At 45.7% G+C, this 11,034-nt stretch overlaps 1 pseudogene; it reads right to left on the reverse strand.

Moving 5' to 3' along the window:
- Positions 1–286: 286 nt before the first annotated feature.
- On the reverse strand, positions 287–994 carry LOC102260331 (annotated as a pseudogene).
- Between the last annotated feature and the right edge of the window lie 10,040 nt (positions 995–11,034).

Below are 11,034 nucleotides of genomic sequence, written 5' to 3' on the forward strand. Positions count from 1 at the left end.
TAGGCATAGCAAAAGTTTTCCATCTCCAGTTACCACCTTCAAAGGAATTGACATTGCAGTGCTGATATAATCTGCTGGTTCCCTTCGAACGGTATGCAAAAAATTATGTCAACTCTTTGAAAAGTCAAACAGGCACCAAAAAATGGAACAATATGCATAGTTCAGTAAAATACAAAGTTAAGTTTTCCCCACCTAAAAATTAATCGAGGAAACAAAACAAGAACTGCAGCTGACTTGGTCACAGAAAACACACCCGTGGGATTCCATCGTTGTTCCCGGCGCTCCTTCAGTCATGGGCAGGCACTTGTAGGACCCCATGCCGCTCACTTGGTGGAGTGTCGTTGTGAGGGTCAGAAAACACACCCGTGGGATTCCATCGTTGTTCCGGCGCTCCTTCAGTCATTGGCAGGCACTTGTAGGCCCCCATGCCGCTCACTTGGTGGAGTGTCGTTGTGAGGGACACGTGAGGGCGGACCTGCTCAGAATTGGCGAGGAACTGTGGTCTGGACTCTTTCCACTTCAGGTACAACCACATCTTGTCTGTATAGATCAGCAGACCAAATGAACAGGAAACTCCCAGCAGCGGCAGGATGTCACTGGCTGTGACCGGTCTGATCACCGAGCGGATCTCACCTGGATGGCTTTCTGAGACTCCTCTCTGGGTGCACTGTCATCTCTGGCCTCCTTGTCACACTCAGGTCTGACTGCCACCTTTCAAGGACCTCCCCACTTTCCATATTTGAGATGACCACCCCCAGCTTCTGCACTGAGCACTGTACAACCAAACTTTCCGTTGTTCCACCACCTTGTTTAGGGGTTTCATAAGCTTGGGGTCAGTGGTTACAAGCAAGGGGAGTCCATATTTCTGCACTCGAGTAAAGGTTTCAGGATAATTGCCATGCTGATGCAAAATGCTGTTGATGCCGAAGGAGAAGTCGGCCACGGTGTCGGCGCTCCCGTGCAGGGGACGCCCTGCTCCCCAGACAGGTGCCATGGCCCAGTCCACAGGCAGCAGGCACCCACCGCACCAGAGACCGCACCTGGCATTCTTGGGGCTCCTCTAAAAAAGAAAAGACTTTAAATATGAACAAATATAGGACAAGTGTGAAGGGGTAAAAGACTGGCAGTATTATTTGTGGTGGGTAGTTAGACAGACACGAGCAGAGCAAGGACGGTGGGCCAGGCACAGAAGGTCACCGGGGCGGAAGCCCTGGGTGCCCAGCAGCAGGCAAAACTGGGCAAACAAGGACCTCGCTCGCCCCAGGGGAACCTTTCGTCCTGTAGCATATCGATGGCAATGCAGTTTAGATCCCTGACCTTTCAGATGGCTAGTCATGAAGCTGGGACCCGCTGGCCTTTCCTCCCCTGGCATGTTGCTAGTCATGGGGTAGACCCCATTAGAGGAGGAACAAGGTCACAAACAGTGGCCTCCTTTGACTCCCATGTGGGCCATGGCACAACCACTCCCTTAAGCATTACCCCCTAGGGATAACATCTGGGCCTCAGTTGTGTTGTAGCTCCAGGCCTAGAAAAGCAGCAAAACCAGACAAGGGATGCCAGGGCTGCCTCAGGACCAGCTGCATTGACTACCCCCTTCCCTGGCGTTGACCAATCAGTGGAGACCATGGCCCTGAAAGGACACACCTGGAGGCTGATGAATATTCTATTGAGATCCTCCCCTGGGACTTCCCCTGAAATCCCCATCCTTAAAAGCCCTTAGGATGGAGGACCCAGCGGCTCTTCCTTTTGGAAGCACACCTGCACCTTTCCCACCCCGTCCTTTCCCCCAGGCCCGTTACCTTTACCCTCTCTCTCTTAAGCTCCAAGGTCTTGTCCTTTGCCTCTGTAACATGTTTCCTGAGCCCATTTCTTCTACAGCTCACTTCTATATCTGTGACTTTCTAAATAAACTTTTTCTTATAGTTTGGGGCGGGGGGGCGGTGCGGGGAAGAGTGATCACTACGATGATGGTGGAAACCCACATGGTGCTGGGAGCCCAGAAAAGGCTCCTGGCCTAGCTGAGAGGGGTCAGTGTGGTAGGCGTCCTGTAAGAGGTAACATCTATGCTAAGTCCTAAAGGGCGAGTAAATTTGGCCAGGGAAGAGGTGAAGGGAAGAGGAAGAATGCTTCAGGCAGAAGGAACAGCATTTGAGGAGAGAAAACATCTTTCCAACAAACAAGAGGTTCGAACTGGCTGGAATGGTGTGCTTGATGAAGGATATTGGGGCTACTGAGGCCGAGTAGAGAGATGCCTGAAGCAGTGATTGAGATGGGGGAGTGACACCTTCATTCCTCAAACAGGGTAGGAGTCCAACTCTGTTTTGCCTAATTGCTTTGCCAGGAAGCAATTTACACCTCCACCTTCTAGGCACACACATTTTTGTTAGCATTGGGTTTTATCATTTAAAAAATCTTTGCCAATTTCAACTGGAAAAAAACTGGTATCTCATTGTGTAAATGAAAAGAAATGAGTATTTCTCTTGAGCATTGAACACTTTTCATATGAGCATTGGCCGCACACATGCCACCTCTTGCCACTGGAGAGTTTGTGGCCATTTCTAGCTCACCTCTTAGCGCGGAGCAAAGGGAAAGCTTGTGGGCTGCCCTCTGGTCACGTGGGTGGGAATTTGTGAAGCAGCCTACTCTCTCTCCTTGGGTGCAACAACTTTTCTCACCTTCCCCCCTATTCTTTCAAGGCTTTAAATTTCTCTCTCCTCTGCGGGTGGCTGAGTCTCCAAGTGACTGTAGCTCTGTCCTCATCTGGGTTGTCTTTGGGCTCAAAGAAGAGGCTTGCTGAGCCTCAGGAAGATGTTCCAGGCGAGACCACCCAGGTATGTCCTCGTCTTATACACACAACTTACTATTTAATTCTCAAAACATTTGCTTGTGACACGGACTTGAACCCGTTTTATAGACGGTGAATCTGAGGCTCAGAGATCTTAAGTAACCAACTCAGCATCCATGGCCACTATTGGCTATTTCTCTTAGTTTCATAGAGTCAAATCCTCCCCTGACATTAAGCTTTTGTTTAATTAAATTCTAGTGTGGGAAGAGAGGGCTGGTCCTTTCTCCATACCTGCCATCCCACCTGGTCCAGTCAGAGATGGAAGCCCTGCTCCTCATTAGGGAGGATCTGTGGAGTCCAGCTCAGCAGCAACCTTATACACAGAGGAGGAAAAGGAAAACAGGAAAGAGAGAAGGGGAAACCAGAGTACACACTTGGAGAGCCGAAAATGGCCCCCAAGCTCATCTCCCAAGTTATATCTCATTTCAGAACTTCTAAAACCTGGGCTCCAGGTTCTGGGTCCATCTCTGCTACTTAAATCCCATGTGACCTTGGTAAGTCCCTCTCCAAATCTGTATCTTGGTTTCTTCTTCTATTAGTCAACTTATCTCTTGAGTTTTGTAGCAACTATATTTTTCATATCTTAGTTCTAACTAGTTCATTTTTTAATCTTCCTGTCTCCCTCCCCTCCCCCAATATCCTGTTCTTGTTTTAGGCAATTATTCCATCTTTTATCTTTTGGAGTCACTTAATCTATTTACTGTAATAGATGTTACAATCACATGACATTCTCTATTTCCTCTGATGTAAATTCTTCCAGTTGAGGAGTTTGTGGGAGCTTTATGAAATGGTTGTGAATTTTTCATCTCTTCAGGGTATTTCTCCCTGGTCAGAGTCTTCTGAGATTGTCTGCTCTTACCTCATATGTTAGGAGGCACTGCACTTCCACGAGTGGAGTACCCTTGTCATTGGGCACTTTTGCTTTGGTTTCTGGTTCAAGTTAGCATTTTTTTTGCCATTTTTAAGTGTTTGGGGGAGAAATGGGGAGGTTTCAGTGTGTACTTGGTTCACCATCTTGAAAGGAAGTCCAATTCCATCATCTGTAAACTGATACAGGAGTATTGGGTGGTCTCTCAGGATTATCACAGATATTCTCAACACAGATAACCATAGGGGTCTGACAACAGATGTCCAATGGGAGAGGGTTCTAACACCACCACCACCACCAAATAAAAAATAGCAATGTGGATCATTTGCTAATATTATGTACTGGCTCTTAGCACATAGGATCTCATTTATTCTTTTTTAAACATATTTTTATTGATTTCAGAGAGGAAGGGAGAGGGAGAGATAGAAACATCAATGATGAGAGAGAATCATCAATCGGCTGCCTCCTGCATGCCCCCTACTGGGGAGTTGAGCCCGTAACCCAGGCATGTACCCTTGACCAGAATCGAACCCGGGACCCTTTGATCTGCAGGCCAACACTCTATCCACTGAGCGAAACCAGCTAGGGCTCATTTATTCTTTACATAACCAAGAACTAGGTGGTACTATTATCCTTATTTTAGATTAGGCCTTGGAAGCTCATAGAGGTGAAGAGACTTGCCTAAGAACACTCAGCTAGGAAGCAGGGTTAAGCTCATCTGTCCCTCCATTGCATCATCCCAGCGGCTTGGGTATTCACAGCCCTGTCCCATTGTTAACTGTGCCATTTCTGGATTCTTTTTTCCTCTGTAGACACCTACCTCTACCCATCAGAAGTGCGAAATGAACTCAAAACTGTGTCCTCAGTGGAAGAAGCCAGACAAGTGGGAAGGTTTAACCTGGTGTGTCGGGCTCTGGAGCCCGTTGCACCTGGAATCTTGCTGTGCTGACTCAGGCAGATCACTTGACCTCTCAGAGCCCCAGTTTGCGGTGAGTGCAAAGTGGGACATTTCCTGTGCCTGGCACATAGTAGGTGCTTCATAAACACCGCTGATGTTCATGGAGAAAGCAGACTAGAGTAGTGATGGATGAATGTCAAATCCCCAAAGTGTTTTAGGGGTTAATTTCCCAGAGTGTCTAGGGGCCAGAGGGAGAAGTTTTTCATGGACACAAAGAGGGAACTAATTCCAGTATGTAAAGGTTCCGTGCAGTGGACAGCTCCCCCAGCCTCACAGGGGCTGATTTTAGAGTGAAGGAGCTCCCTGTCACTCAAGGGAACCAAGCCGAGTTTTGATTGCCACTGGTCAGGGAGGCTGCACAGACTGGGGGGCTGAGTCGGCCTCAGCTGTCTTTGAGGGAGACCCTTTTTCTGTTTTTCATCCTCAACGCCTGTTTTACAAGGAGTGCCCCCTGTCTCTCTGCCCTCCATTAGAGCTTCCTCTGTGACCACAGGAAAGCCCAGCCCAGCCCTCGCTGTGTCTTCTCTAAATAAACTTGGGCACCTGAGCTATCTACTGCCCATCTCCCTCTGGGTTCCTGTGGATGTGTGGGGAGTGGCGATTAGGGGGAGCTCAGGCCAAGCTACAGAGAGGAGGGACCTTCCAGGGAGACCGAACCTGTCCCTTTTCTGTCTGACCATCAGTCCACACTTGGTCTTATTCCTCATGCGTCTGCTGGTTTGACTTGGACTTACAGAACCCCTGGTTCTGTGTGCCTTCCCTTTCTAGCCCAGCTGCCCCTGGTTCAGTCATCTTTGGGCTTGCCTGCCACCCCCATTGTCTCTCCTAGCGCCAGAGTTGTGCCTTCCAGGCACTGGCCCCAGGGCCCTGGCATGTGCCTTTGACCTCCACACTGGTGCACGTTGTCTCCTGGGCTTTGGTCAGCATCCTTGAAGTTGGAGTGGTGGTCAGGACCCTGCCTAGGGCCCCCAGGACAGGAATCAGGAAGGCAGCGGGAGGATGCTGTAGCTGCTGGGACAAGGGACCCTGAGTGAGAGCTAGTCTGGGGGCTTGTTTTGGCTGGTGCTCAGGTGATCTGTCCGAGTGTTGGAAGACCCAGGCACAGCCCTTTAGGGGGCTGAGAGGACACATTCCGGCTCACTGCAGTCCACTCTCACAGCTCCTGCTCATTTGTTCATTCACTCAATCTTTGTTTTTAATTTTTAAAAAATTTTATGTGTTTATTTGAGCCAAATGACAACATATGCTGGGGAGCAAGATCTGAAATGCTCCCTATTTCACTCATTCTTTCATTTATTGAAATTCTCATGCATTCATTGGTTCATTCCAAAATATATTCATGCACTCATTGGTTTATTTTTAAAACATTCATGGCCTGGCTGGTGTGCTCAGTGGAGGTCACAGTCCCATCCCTGGTCAGGGCACATACCTGGGTTGTGGGCTCGATCCCCAGTAGGGCAGCCAATCAATTATCTCTCATCATTGATGTTTCTATATCTCCCTCTCCCTTCCTCTCTGAAAAAAAAAATTGTATTGTGGTAAAATACACATAACATAACATTTACTATTTGCATCATTTTAAAAATATATTTTTATTGATTTCAGAGAAGAAGGGAGAGGGAGAGAGAGATAGAAACATCAATGATGAGAAAGAATCATCGATTGGCTGCATCCCACATCCCCCCCCCCTCCCCCGGGCATCTGCCCTTGATAAGAATTGAACCTTCCCTCCCTCCCTCCCTCCCTCCCTCCCTTAAATTGATTTTAGAGAGAGAGGAAGGGGGAGAGAGACAGAGAAAGAGAGAAATATCAATTGGTTGCTTCCTGTACGAGATCCAACCGGGCATGGAACCGGCAACCTAGGTCTGTGCTCTGACCGGGAATACAACCTGCAACCTTTCGGTGTACGGGATGACGTTCCAACCAACGGAGCCACCCGGCCAGGGCCACAAGGTTCTTTTTCTACGCAGTCTGGCCAACACATTGTTTTCATTTTTTAAAATAGTAGCCATCTGAAAGATGTAAGATGTTATGTCATTGTAGTTTTGAATTGCATTTCTCTAATGGTTAGTGAGTTGAGCATCTTTTCATGTCTTACTGGCCATTTGTATATCTTCTTTGGAGAAATATATATTCAAGACCCATGTCCATTTTTGAATGAGGTTGTGTATTTTTTTGTTGAGTTTTAGGAATTTTCTACATATTCTGGATATTAATTTCTTACCAGTCATAAGCTGCCTTTCTATTGTCCTACTGGATAGTCTCCTTCAATGTATAAAATTCAAACATTTTCATTATGTCTAGTTAGACTATTTTAAAAAAATTGTTATTGTTGAAAGTATTACATAGGTCCTCCTTTTCCCCCCATTAACCTCTTCCAGCTTGCTCCCATTTTCCCCTCCTCACACCCTTACCATCCCATTGTCCATAGGTCATGCATATATGCATACAAGTTCATTGGCTGATCTCTTCCCACCCACCCTCCCCTGTCTTCCCCAATCAGTTCTGCTTCTATGACTCTGGGTCTATTTTTTATTATCAGTTTATTTGGTTCATTAGGTTCCACAAATGAGTTAGATAATCTTATACTAATCTTTCTCTGACTGGCTTATTTTGCTTAGCATAATACTCTACAGGTCCATCCATGCTGTTGCAAATGGTTAGAGTTCGTTTTTTTCTATTGCTGCGTAATATTCCATTGTGTAAATGCAACATAGTTTTTTTATCCACTCATCTGGTGATGGGCACTTAGGCTATTTCCAAGTCTTGACTATTGTAAATTGCGCTGCTAAGGACATAGGGGTGCATATATCCTTTCTGATTGGTGTTTCTGATATCTTAGGATATATTCCTAGAAGTGGGATTACTGCGTCAAATGGCAGTTCCATTTTTAATTTTTTGAGGAAACTCCATACTGTGTTTCACAGTGGTTGCACCAGTCTGCATTCCCACCAGCAGTGTACTAGGGTTCCCTTTTCTCCATAACCTTGCCAACACTTGTTGTTGGTTGATTTGTTGATGATAGAGCCATTCTGACAGGTGTGAGGTGATATCTCATTTTCATTTTGATTTGCATCTCTTGGATGATTAGTGACTTTGAGCATTTTTTTATAAGCCTTTTGGCCTTCTGTATGCTCTGATCTTTATTATTTCCTTCCTTCTTCTTGTTCTGGGCTTTTCTTGTTGTTCTCTTTCTAATTCTTTATATTATAGTGTTAGATGACTTATTACCAGTTTTTCTTGTTTTTTGAGGTAGGCCTGTAGTGCTATGAACTTCCCTCCCAGGACTGCTTTCATTGTGTCTCATAGCTTTTGGATTGTTGTGTGCTCATTTTCATTTGTTTCTAGGATGTTATTTATTTCTTCTTTGATCTCTTTGGTAACCCATTCATTGTTTAATAGCATGTTATTTAGCCTCCATGTACTTGATTGGTTTTGAGCATTTTTATTATAGCTGATTTCTAATTTTATGCCATTGTGGTCTGAGGTGTTTGATATGATTTTAATCTTTTTGAATTTGTAGAGACTTAGCTTGTGTCCTAACATGTGGTCTACCTTTGAAAGTGTCCCATGTGCACTTGAGAAGAATGTATATTCTGTAGCTTTGGGGTAGAATGTTCTGAAGATGTCCATTAGTTCCATCTGTTCTAGAGTGTCATTTAGGATTGCTGTTTCCTTATTGATTTTTTGTCTAGAAGATTTATCCAGTTTTGTCAGTGGGGTATTAAAGTGCCCTACTAGGATTGTATTGTTGTTGATCTCTCTGTTTATATCCTCCAGAAGTTTTAAAAATATATTTAGATAGTCCTGTATTGAGTGCATATATGTTTACCAGAATTATAGCCTCTTGTATTGATCCCTTTAGTATTATGAAGTGGCCTTCTTTATCTTTTGTTATGGTCTTCTCTTTGAGGTCTACTTGTCAGATATAAGTATTGCTACCCCAGCTTTTTTTTTTTTCCTTTCCCTTTGCCTGAAAAATTTTTTTCCATCCCTTCACTTTCAGTCTGTGTGAGTTCTTTGTTCCAAGGTGGATTTTTTGTAGACAGCATATATATAGGCCATGTTTTCTTATCCATTCAGCTACCCTATATCTTTTAATTGGAGCAATTAACCCATTTACATTTAAGGTTATTATTGATAGGTATTTGTTTGTTGCCATTTTTATTCTTTATGCCTGTGTTCCTGCTTCTCTTTCTATTTCTTCTTCTTACAGCAGTCCCATTAGCATTTCTTGCATTGCGGGCTTGGTGGTCATAAACTCCCTTAGCCTTTTTTTGTCTATGAAGCTCCTGATTTCACCTTCAATTTTGAATGCTAGCCTTGCTGGGTATAGTATTCTTGGATTCAGTCCCTTGCTTTGCTTCACTTTTTATACTTCATTTCATTTCCTTCTGGCCTAATGTGTTTCTGTTGAGAAATCAGTTGATAGTCTAATGAAAGATCCCTGGTAGGTAACTTCCTGTCTCTCTCTGGCAGCCTTTAAGAGTCTTACTTTGTCATTGACATTTGCCAACTTAATTACTATTGGGGCTGACTGGCAGACCCTGTGTGATGGATGAATAGATTATTTTGACATATGTTTTTGTGAAAGAGAGGCTAAGGGGCTGTTTTGCTTTAGGAGCAAATAGCCCTGTTTGCCTGCCTCCTTAGGCTTTTATTGAAACAACAGCTTGAACTAAAATGAACTATTACATACTATCAGCAGGGTAAGCATCCTTGAGAAAACACCTGCATCTGCAGTGTCTTTCAAACAAGGATGTTTTGAAGTCTAAACATAAAGATTCTAGTAAAACACCCAGGGGCTTAGACTTGTTTGGAAAAGTCAAGGCAGGGTCTGCCGCCTTTGGCAAGGTCCCCCAGCTGCCTCTAACCTTTCAGAGAATCCTCCTTACAGATTTTCCAACCAAGTCCTATGCTTCCCCACATCACCCCCATTTTTGTTTGGCTGGATGTAGAAGACAGAGGGAGGCGGCGAATTTTTTGTTTTGGAATGTTGAGGTTTGTGAAGTGTGTTTATTGTTTGAGTTTTGATTTTGTAGACTATAAGAAAAATAAAGAGAATTATAATGACAGCAATGGTTAGTTTAATTAAGAAGACAGGGTGCTTACAAGCATTAAATCTTGCCTTCTAGCAATGTGTAGGGGACAGAATTATAGAGGGGAAGGGGCTAGGGTGAGGATTGAACTATGTGCAGGCCTGGGGTCTTTAGACATCAGCTATTATCAGGCAATGAGATGATATTGACAAGATGATGTTGACTGCTGCTGGATTGGTCTGACCATGCCTATTGGTTCCGCTTGCTGGATTCACAGCTGAGTCACCTCACTAATTACTTCACACAGGCCAGTCTCCTGCAGTCTCCTGACTGCTTCCGCTGGAGGCGCTGTGCCCCAGCATGGAATGCTGAGGGGGCTGCGAATCAGGGCCAGAGAGAGGCCTGAAGAGAGAAGCAGGGACTGATCCATTGCCTCTGTGACAACTTTTGATCAGCACTTGGCTCTCTCTTTCTCTCCCAGTCTGGCCAGCAGCCATGCCTCCATTTCACTCCAGGCCTCCACCTGGGTTGCTGATCAGCCCCACCTTTCTGATCAGGCCCTGTTGATAGGCCCAGAGACGCTGACTGGCATAGAAACTGACCAATCAACCAAATCTGGGTGAATGTAAAGAGCCAATGACTGCCTAGGAGGCGGAGCTTTTGACACTGACTGGCATAGAAACCGACCAATCAGAACCCAATTGGCTGGCAGGGGAGGGCTGTTGGGGGAAGATCAGACCTGCAGGGGAGGGAAGTTGGGGGCAAGATCAGGTTGGCAGGGGAGGGCTGTTGGGGGTGAGATCAGGCTGGCAGGGGAGGGCAGTTGGGAGCAACCAGGCCTGCAGGGGAGGGCAGTTAGGGATGCCATCAGGCAGGTAGGCAGAGACAGTTAGGAGTCAGTGGTCCCAGATTGTGAGAGGGATGTCCGACTGCCAGTTCAGGCCCGATCCCAGTCTACATCATAAAATGTTTTAGTCTTAGACAATTCATTACTATTCCCAAGGACTTAAAATATGTGTGAAGAATAATTAGAACTGAGATACTTATCAAAATTCCACATTTTGAGACTTGACTCTATGCATGGATTAGGCGGCGCATTTGCACTGCCAAGCCCCACCGCCCAGGGCCGCACACGGGGGTTCCGGCTGGGAGCGGGGCTTAGGCAGCACATGGGGGCCCAGATGGCGGCTGGCGCTGACCTGCCCTGCCTGCAGTATGCAAATTAGCCGCCATCTTTGTTGGCGGTTAATTTGGATATCACGCTGATTAGTCAATGGGAGGCATAGCGAAGGTATGGTCAATTACCATGTTTGTCTATTATTAT

Source organism: Myotis brandtii, unplaced genomic scaffold (genome assembly GCF_000412655.1).
Source record: "Myotis brandtii unplaced genomic scaffold, ASM41265v1 scaffold321, whole genome shotgun sequence".
Lineage (NCBI taxonomy): Eukaryota > Metazoa > Chordata > Mammalia > Chiroptera > Vespertilionidae > Myotis > Myotis brandtii.